At 40.7% G+C, this 10,385-nt stretch overlaps 1 protein-coding gene across 4 annotated transcripts in view; it reads left to right on the top strand.

Moving 5' to 3' along the window:
- The first annotated feature begins 3,250 nt into the window (after positions 1 to 3,250).
- Positions 3,251 to 10,385, top strand: part of FSTL5 (follistatin like 5) — a 324,611-nt gene continuing 317,476 nt past the window's right edge. For all 4 annotated transcript variants that reach the window (XM_080370936.1, XM_080370934.1, XM_080370935.1 and 1 more), the window contains exon 1: positions 3,251 to 3,361. The gene's annotated coding sequence lies outside the window, so the exon portion shown is untranslated. The remainder of the gene's footprint in view (positions 3,362 to 10,385) is intronic.

Here is a 10,385-nt window from a genome sequence, read left to right as displayed (position 1 = left end):
CTTTGTAACTGGTCAGATTAGCTGGGACAGTGAAATAATTCATACTTGGTAGTATCAGTTTTTAATATCCTGAAGAGTTTGGTAATTTGATAATGCTATTCATTGGAACACTTTTTTCATTTTGAATGTTTAAAGATATAGCAAAATAAAATTTTGTTGCTGAACTTACAGGTGGTGAGTGGTACCAAGCCATATGTAAGTCACTGGAATAATGTGAAGAGTAAGTAACAGTGCAGGTTTCTGAAATGTCTTTTTTTTTTTTTTCTCCTTACTGATTGCTAATCTAAACACCCAAGCACAAACCAAGGTTTTAATATAAACAGTAAAAAAGCCAAGATAAGAAAAAGAGTCACTTCTGAAATACTGTACTTACTCTTTAATTCTGCATTCATTTTGCATGCAACATTGTTTACAAGGTAAGTAACGCTTTCTCTAGAATTACTTGTGGTAGAATAAGAAATCCAAATTAGTCAAAGAAAGTGACTGTTGTTATAAATTCAGTGAGTTATGGATAGACTGCAAAGTATGGGAGCAAAAGTTTTGGACAAATAATGAATGGGTTGCTAATCAAATTTTATTTTGCGTTATTTGCATTGGTTTCCCCTTAATGTATTAAGACTTTGATCGTCTCTTTGTGTTACATAAAGTCTCCTGCTGTATTGGATCCTATATTAAACAGAGTCTTCTAAATACAAAGTAGATAATCTTTATTATTAGTATCTATAACCTTAATGAGCATAAAACAGCTTTGAAGTTCCTCCGTGTTTCTCACCTTTACAAGAAAACATTAGTACTTACTGCACGGCTTCTCCTCCACCCAAGTAAGAATGACAAATGCTTCAAATACAGTAATGCGGGAAGAAAAATGAAAACCAAGCACAACTGACTGCCAAGCACATGGCACTCTCTAAGTATACCAAACTCTGAAAATTGTGTGGCATATTATGTGGGTTCTGATAACATGCTATCATAAATGACCCAAATTAAGGTTATGGAATCCAGAAACATACTACTAAGCATCAGCAGTCTCTCTTGACTAACAATTAATTTTTAAACACAAAATAAATTCTCCTTTAAAGTACTGTATATTGATCTGCATTACACCAAGTAAAGTAATATCCCAGTGCAATACCGTATGGATGAAAATGTTTCCACTGCAAAAAGTGATGATGTAATGTATGGATCACAAAACAATGAAAAAGAATTTAGTTTGTTCACTTTTTGTGTGTTTGTGCGTAAAGATTGAGCAAACAATATACAATGAAGCAAACAAACATTATCCATTAAGTAGAAAAGTGAAAGCTGTCAGGATAAGTAGAAGCAAAATTTAGTTTCTATTATCTGTCATAGCAGATACAGAGCTAAATTAGAGGGAAAATAGAAAAATTCTGTGTTACAAATACAACACAGTAATAATTAAATATGAGCCTTGTAAACTGGATGGATGTCCCAGTGACTGTCCAAAGAAAATTAACATGATCAGATACACACATTTAAAAACTCAAGAATGACAACGTAACAATGTATCCTGTTGTTTCATTATTTGCACTCAAATTTAAGAGTGCAAATCCTCACAAAATCTAGAGATTTTCAGAATTTCTTTGAGAGTCTTTCATGTGCTATTTTTGGGCTTCTTTGTCTACCAATTTGCAAAGCCAAATGATAAACTATAGTACGTTAGACCTTGCATAATTTGATAGACATCCTGACTACTTCATTACTTGTGTTATGTGAAGCATTACGTAGTTGTTGATCATTGGTTTCATATTTCATTGGTGTGTAAAAAAAAAAAATAAAAAAAATATTGATCCTGTTTCCTCTTGCATTGCCATGCCCTGATTAGCAGTCCAATAAGAACTCCCTGACAAAATAGTGGTAGGGTAATGCAATCCACCTGTCCTATCATGCCCTATGTTAACTAGCTCAGTCCTTTAAGGACAGGATTTACCTTGTGTTGTTTCTCACAACAAGTTTATTCCACATATAGGCACAAGTCGCCTGGCGTGCATCGGAGCAGCTGGCCTCTGCCCGGCTTTGTCCCGGTACTGGGTGAGCTGAGGGCAGCCGAATCCCAATTATGTTTTCCCAAAGGGCGTGACATAAGTAACCTGTAATACCATGAAGAGCGAATACTTAATTTTCATAATGATTTCACATGGAAGACATGAAAAAAGTAGCTACCCTTTAAAAAGTGGTGGAAGGGATAGGAAATTAATTTAAAAGTAATAAATCAAGTCACTTAAACCTGCTATCTCACAATAAAGCAGGTTCAAGTGAGACTGTGTTGTTTCATTGCTTGACTTCACATAAATATATTTCTAATTGTTTAGGCCGTTGGTTTCCGGTTGTTTTTTTGGTTTGTTTCTGTTTGTCCAAAGGGACCCGTTTCCCTTTCCCTAACGGAGGGTGTCATTAGTAGTCTGAGGGTGATGCTGCTCCCTCGTGTCTCGGCTGACCGAGGCCGATCCCGGTGCCGTCCGCTCTCGGTGGTGCCGGGCGAGGAGCGCTCCCTGCCGCCGGGCGCTGCACCGGGGGGCGCTGGGGTTACGGCACAGGCTCCGCAGGGCCCCGCCCCCCCCGGGCGCTCAGGTGGCCGCCGGACAGAGCAGTACCTGAGTGTTGCGTGGGCTTCACCGCGCTTGGGTTGGGACCTGCGGCTGTTCTCCAGCGGCGGCCCTTGCTGCTGGCGGCCGTGCCGCCATCTGCCCCGGAGCTCCGGTGCGGAGGGGACGTCGGCACCCCGTGTTCCGCGGGGGCGGCCGGTGGCAGGTACGGGGCCGCGACCGTGCCCGGCGGAGGGGAGGCGGGTGCCGCCAGGGAAGCAGCCCCAGCGCGGGCGGGGAGCCCCGTGGCCGGGGGTGAGGCACGACCCGTCGGATCTCCCCGTCCCGTAGGAAAGCACAGTCGCGGCGTTCAAGTGGGAAACGGAGGCTGGGGGGAGTCGGGTGCAAGTTTTGGCGCACGCAGGGTGCTGGCTGCGGCGGCTGGGCGGGGCCCGGGGCGGGCCGGGGGCGGGCCGGGGGCGGGGCGTGCCGCGCGGCGCGGCGCGGAGCCGGGCGGGGGCGGCAGTCGGGCTCGGCGGCGGCGAGCGGGGCCGGTGCTGTCCGCGCGCGGCCGGTGCTGAAGGGCGGGCGCCCCCCGCCGCCTGCCCGCGCCGCTGGACCGGCACCGCGCGCGCCTGCTGGCGGCGGGAAGCGCCGCACGGGACCTGCCGCGAGCTCCCCGGGCCGGCCGGCTCCCGGGGCAGCGGGGCGCTCCGCGCCTGCCCGTTCCGGCACGGGGTCCGGCGGCGAGTCCGCTCTGGTGGCGGTTTGGGTTTTTTTACGTTTCCCCTTGCGGACTTCAGTGACTCCTGCATAAGGTAAGCGGCAGCGCGCGTTCATTTATTTTCTGTTTAGTTGCTTCGTGCAAGCGGTGGCGGGTGACGGCGTGATGGAGGAGCCGGCGGTTACCGGCAGAGCAAAGTTGGGAGCCCGTCAGCCCTTAGGTCGGGGCAGGGGCGATGCTTCGGCAAGGGGTGTGTGGTGTGCAGCCTTCGGTGAAAAGGGGTCTGCAAACAAAGGGTTGGTTTGGAATGAGAAGTTGGAGGCTTATTTTTCTTGAAAACTTGCTGTCAGGATAACGTTTAAATGTTTGAAAATATTTTATTTCAGAAATCTCGAGTATTATGAAAAGATACCGAAAGGTATTACAGGAGGTGCTTTGCGGACGCAGTGGGTTTGGGGTGGGGGGTGGGGGGGTGAGAAAAGCTCGAACTGATTCTGTCTGGGGGAGGAGGGGATGCGTAAGGTCATTCTGGGAAGTAGAGAGCAAAGTCGGAATTAAAGCGGATTTCAAAGCACAGCCCCACGTTGCTCGGTGTCCTCGTGCGTGCCTGCACGCGTGCAGCAGCGGGACAGGGACCCCCGGCTGCTCGGCTGCCAGGGCCGTAGCGCTGGGAACTCCCGACCCCCAGCTCCAGGGGAGGGTCACCCCTGCCTCTGCCTCCAAGGTCAGCGGGGGCTGTGGGGGCTGTGAAAGTTGTGGGTCGTTTCCTTTGATGCCGACTGAAGAATGTCAGGCCTTCCTCTAGCTTACAACTAGGTGTAAACGCGGATCTCTGAATAATACCGTATTATGTTGCATTATAGGACTACCGTTGTCAGTAACCGAATGGAACCGGGCAGGGTGGGCAGGTGAAATGCCTTGCTGTTTCGGCAGTGTTTAACCCTTTGCAAGCTTGGTGGGGTGCTCTGCTTCACAGAGGAGTTTTCTACTGCTTCTGTGGTTTATCAGACTTCTGCACAGGCAGGGCAGAGTGCCACGCAGGGGTTTCTGCATGCACAGACAGAAATCCCTGCGTGGCACTCTGCCCTGTGTGTGCAGAAATCCCTGCGTGACACTCTGCCCTGAGATTAAGGCTGATTCCAGAACAAATGGGCTGCTGCTGCTTATAGCCGGTGCTGCTGAGATGGCTGAACAGAACAAGCAGGCGAATGAGGTCCCCACCCGGTATTTTTTAGCATTGTGTAGCACTTCATACTCTTGTGGCTTGTGATCAATTTTCTTTGGAACTGGGACCTAAACTACAACGGTTTTTTCACATCATTGTCTTGCACAAGTGTTAGCAGTTGTAGTAACTATGAGCATCAGATAACTTCTGATGAGATGAAGCTGATGAGACTGTTTCATATTATTATAGAATTGTTATACTCCTGAATAATTTATATAATGTTGAGGTGGGTTGTTTTTACTGAATATTTTTATGAGCTAGAATATAAAGATAACCATCAGGCAGCAGCACAGAACTACCGAGGAGTAAAGTTGAAAGCAAGCAAATTGAGAAGAAAGTCTAGGCTGCCAAGGCTTTAATGAAATTTAGAATTAGGAAATCATGTGTTTTACTGTTCCCTTCCCCCCGCCCCCACCCAAATTATAAAGCAGCTGTTGCCTTCCTCTCTCAAATGGTAGGGAAAGAAAGTTTATTACACAGTACTTGCGCTGGTGATAAATCTTCATTAATAGTCTACCCATCAGCTAGGACAGCTCTTATCATCTGTCATTGGCAGGAATATTAATTTGCTTTGAAATGTTTTGATATAATTTTAAATAGTGATACATTTATACTATGAAGATTCAGGATGCTTGCTTTCTACAGTAGACATTACAAATATATTTTGGAGAAGTTAATTGTGAAGCATGTGGTGCAAACAGTGCTTTAACTGAAAAAAAACCCCACAACTTCTCAACAACAAAACAACCCTGACCCATTAATTATATAGCTGAACTTCTGATTGTTTAGCTGGAAATATACAGGGCCTGAATCTGCAAATCCTTGTACATTTAAGTAGCCTTTGTTCATACACATAGTCCTGTTAACTGCAAAGGGACTATATCCATTATTACCCAAGTAAAAGTCATTGATCTTGCTGAGATCAGTCATTTTACCAACATCAGACAAATGATCAACTTTTGTTGATGTTAAGATATTAATATTGTGCTTTAAAATTATATCTTATATCTGGTTGTATTCTTTATGTAATGTTTTGCCTTCCTTTGTATTGGGCTGCTTTATTTTGTAAATCATATTTTTAAAATGGGTATTTGCAATGACACGTAGACTCTCAAGGAAGTGAAATGGCACTGCTATTTTTCAACAAAATGGTGTTCTAAATATACGTATATATCAAGTGTTGTTCATAGACATTTTGGTCATCTGTTCTAGTTAGAAAAAGTCTGTCTTTAGCAGTAATCCTGCTTCTCGCGCACCTGTATACTTGTAAGGAAGTGATTTTGTATAGTGTGCAGTTTCGAGATCTGCAACAACCCCATTCAAAAGTTGGAGAAAAGTGTTTGCTAATGACTTGGTCAAACACCTATCTACAGAACTAATGCCATCTCGGGGAGGAGTTCTGTTGTAAAATCGGTACTCAGGGAAACCACCTGTTTAAAGTGCTGCTTTATAGACCCTGCTTACATGGACCAGCACACAGAGATGTGCACGAGGGCATACACTTGCAATTATTGATGATGTCAACATACATGCAACCTGTCAGGTGTCCTAAGCTTACATTTCATAGTGGATCACATGGATATTTGCTGGGTTATAGACTTTGACAGTAAATGGTACTCAGTAAAAACCAAAATCCTGCGGTTTCTCCAGTCTAGGTGTTCCAGATCTATCTCATCATGCTAGTTTGTCATTCTGATTGTGGGGTGTGTGTGAGTTTATCCAGAAAACCTCAGTATTTGTTTAAAAAAGCAATGATATTAAATCCTAGAAAAAAGAACTGTTACAGTCATATAAATTATGTCTCTAATATATAGCAAACTTTTTATTTTTGCCAGGATAAATGCATGCAGTTATACAACATTTTAGAAAATGTACATTTTGTGTCGCTCTTCTCTGACTTTTAGAGACTGTAAAATAATAATGAAGGTAGGTTTCTGCTTGGTTTTGTTAGTTTCAAACATAAAAAAAAAAAAAAGGTGGAGTTCCAATAGGAATAGTTCTGCCCTTCAATAACTCTGAACTTGGTTTAAAAATTACAAAGTTAAGAGGTCAGATTAAACTTAGGTGGCCAATTGTGAATATTTGTCTCCAGACCGGCAAATGTTGTGGGATAATTCAGGACATTAAATATCACAGGAATGAATCATGGGCTCTAGGGGGAGTAATGAATCAAATGCCACTCTTGACTTTGTTCTTCAGTTTTTCTAAGCAAAAGCAGGAAAATAATCGTTAATTATTCAGTGTAGCTTGGCATACTGTGCTACATAATCTTAAAGCAAAGCAAATAGTTTAGCGAGTTTATTTGCAAATCTGTTTAATTCATTTTTATAGTTCAAGCTTTTTTTTTTTTTTTTTTCCTTTTTTTCTTTCTTCCTGAAGCATAGGCAATAGCTGTCAAGAAATGAAAAGGCTGGGAACTTGTTTGTCTAAGATATTATACATCTTTAACACAGCATGCTTTTCCTTGCTTACTGGTAGGCAGAAAAGACAAAGAACACTCTTCTACATTATTAGAAAAACAGTAAGTTGAAACCTCGTCTCTGTAGTAAAGAGAAACTGAGAAGGCTATGGGTTGAATAAGAGTTGTTGTTGACCAGCACCTTTGAACACAGTGCTGTATGAAACTCCCTCTGACATCCCCGATATCAAAGATTACTAACGCCCAGGGAATGTATACAAGAGAAATCAAACCCACAGGCTGACTCTCTTTTGTGCTATTTTACAAATTCTTTTTTTTTTTTAGGATTTGGGTTAATTGAGTAACCTCTAGTTAAAAGGTCTCGTCTCTTGGTAGGTAGGTTGTGTTCCTTTTCAGTACTTACATTTATTAACAGATGAGTCTTCATTTGGATGGGCCAGTGCAGATAAAGAAATGTTTGCACAGTTAGTGTGGCAAAAATGCACCCTGTGACCAGTATCTCTCATTTCCTGTTTGCCATTGATACCTCTGGTTGTATTGGCTGAGTATATTGGCCAAGAGATGTAATGAAGTAAGTTCAAATCAGCCAAACTGTTGCAGTCTATCCAGGCATGATTCCTTGCCAGGCAGGTGTGGGAACAACTTGAAAATATGTATGTATTATCGATTTTTAGCTCCATTAGTTAGCAATGTTTATGCAGGTATTTACCTTTACTACCCTAGAAATTATCATAGTAATTCTATTCAATCAATCACTCTTTTGACCATACACTAAGTGTAATCGGTGGTGAATTACTTGGCTGTGTTAGTGAGTTGTGCAAATCTTAAGAAAATAAGAAGTTCCAAAGAGTTAAATGAGGGAAGAGTTGGCAATGCTTGCACTGATTTCTTGAAGTAGGTTGAAGTTCACAGTTTATTTGCATTTGAATTAATTGAGATTGGTGTCCAGCAGTGCTTTTCAGAACAGGCTTCAGAAAGACTTTTTTGTATAATAAAGTACTTGTAAATGTTAGTTGGAAGATGAAGGATATCTGAAATACTTCTTTCTTTTTCTGACAGAGCAAGCTTTTTCACTCATTTTCCTCTAAGTAAGGCTTATTGTAATTCTGAAATATTTTTACCACTGAATGGGCGGTCTTGTGTTAAAAGCCACTATCATTTTTAAATTAGCATATTAAAAACTTTCTGAAATAATTTTTAGTTTCTTCACAAAGAAGTTTCTAATACCTACAAAAAGAAGTAAAATAATCCTAAAACAGCTCATAACATTAATCAGATAAAATGTTATTTCTTACTAAAAAAGGTCTTCTATTAAATGATAGGAATGCCTAGTTTATTACTTTGCATACTTTTGCTTCCATTAAGAAACATACTATTTTAGATACTTTCTGCATTGTAACTCTGAACTGTATGTATTTTCACCATAACAGAACTTTGTCTTCCTAAATTATATGTAAATCATTTTACTTGTAATCACATTTAAACAAATCAATGACCGATGAAACCAAAGCAGGTAGAAATTTTTCTTGTTTAATGATGGGTAGTGGAAATAAATTTCTTTTTCAAATAGTTTGCAGAATATGACATACTTAAAAGTTGAACATTTCAAGCTGTATTTTTTTTTAATATTATCTTTCATAAACTTTATTTAAAACACCACTATAACCAACAATATATGTTACTTACGGGTTTTGCTAAACTTTTTCAAGCATAATTACTAGGAAAGAAAGAAAAAAGGCCCTTTCACATCATTGTGGCAGATGAATATAAATCTTAATTCATATGCAAAAGCAGTAAAAAAAAAATAAGTACAACTTTTGTTTCTATTAGAGACTGAGTATAGTACCACCAATACTGCAATTATATAAATAATCCTTTATCATGAAGACTGTATTTGGTGACAGTCATGCCCTTCCAGTGACAATAATAAACAGAAGCAACAAAAGTACTGGATGCATGAAAATATCATGATACCTAAGAAGATTTCTTTAGGAAAAAAGGTAAACAAACTGCAGAAAAGTGGGCAGAGTAGCTATGAAAAAGTTACTTCTTCTATCCGCTCTGGACCTTCCCATTTCAGTTTAGGCTTATTGCCTTTTTGATGAACTCACTCCCGGTTATCTGTAGTTTTCTTGCACAACAAGAGGCAGTACTCTAGATGCGATTTAACTCAAGATGTTGTTGACCATCATTCAGAAAAGTTGCAACATGTATCTACATACAAAGGCAAAAAGCAAATAAATAACTGAAGAAGATAAGTAAAACTGATTAGAAAGAAACTTCTTCTGTTTTATAGATTCCATAATTTTCCATGAAAGTTTTCTTTTTGTCCAGGAAAGCTTAGCAACATGGCCTCTAGGCAAGACCAGCATAGAAATACCTACATCAGCTGTCCTACCTAAGGTGTATTTGTTCCCTGTGTGAACTCCAGATGAGAGTGCACCACATACAACTATATATAATTTTAAAGATTGTATTCTCTGTGTGGAAAAGTTACTAAAATAAGAAATTAAGATGTACTTATTTTATTTTTTATGCAAGATTCAAACACCTTCAGTATATAAACAGAAGAGACTAGTATCTGCTTTCTGAGAACACGCTGGGTGTAATGGAAAGCTCAATACATATGAATAAACAACCAACCTGCAAATAACTATCTTTTAGAGTAGTAGCAGTCCCATTTGCTGTTAATATAGCAGAAAACCACCAATTGTACTTAAGTAACAGAATAGATGCACCATGATAATTTTGAAAATGCTTTTTGCATTTGTGTTTTGCCTTCAAGAGAAGGAGAATTATTTTGGTGCATTTTAGTGCCTTTTTTTTTTTTTTTTTTCCTCATTTATGTATTGCCACTTCTAGCAGCATCTAATTTTTCCGTTCTAAAAGTCTGGTTTAACTCTCAAGTCAATAAAACCAAGAAGCCTCATAAGACACAAAGTTTGTACAACATCTTGGTGACTATTCACTTTTTAGGAAAGATTTAAGATTGTTGAACCTGTAGAATGAAATCAGAGACCAAGCACCTTTGTTAAAAGCAGATTTTCTCAATGTTGTCCAGGTTCAGGTCTGAGAGGTGAATGCTCAGAACATGGTCAGAAAGACAGCATCAGTTCCAAATATTTGCCTCGTTAGCCCTGCAGTATTAATGGGAATGCAAACCCTGATAATAAAATGTAACATCTTCTTTTAACAGCTAGTCCTTCTTTTTTTCTTCACTGTTTCAAGATGGAAACATGAGTTCAGTTCATCTGTTTTAGCAGTGGAAAAGCCACAGAGAAGGAAGAAAGGCTCTTACTTGACAGCATTTTTGCCTTGTCCTTGTGAAATGGAATTAAGTTGTGGGGGTCCTCCCTCTCCTTGCAACAGCCAAGGTTAGCATAACCTCGCCTTCGGTGAGAAATCGATGGTTTTCATCCTGAGGGCGGATTTCCAAATTGAAATACAGTTCATCACATTGCTGCTCTTCCCTAT

The sequence above is a fragment of the Falco punctatus genome (genome assembly GCF_963210335.1).
Source record: "Falco punctatus genome assembly, chromosome: 1".
Classification (NCBI taxonomy): domain Eukaryota; kingdom Metazoa; phylum Chordata; class Aves; order Falconiformes; family Falconidae; genus Falco; species Falco punctatus.
This window is presented reverse-complemented; position numbering and strand designations above follow the sequence as displayed.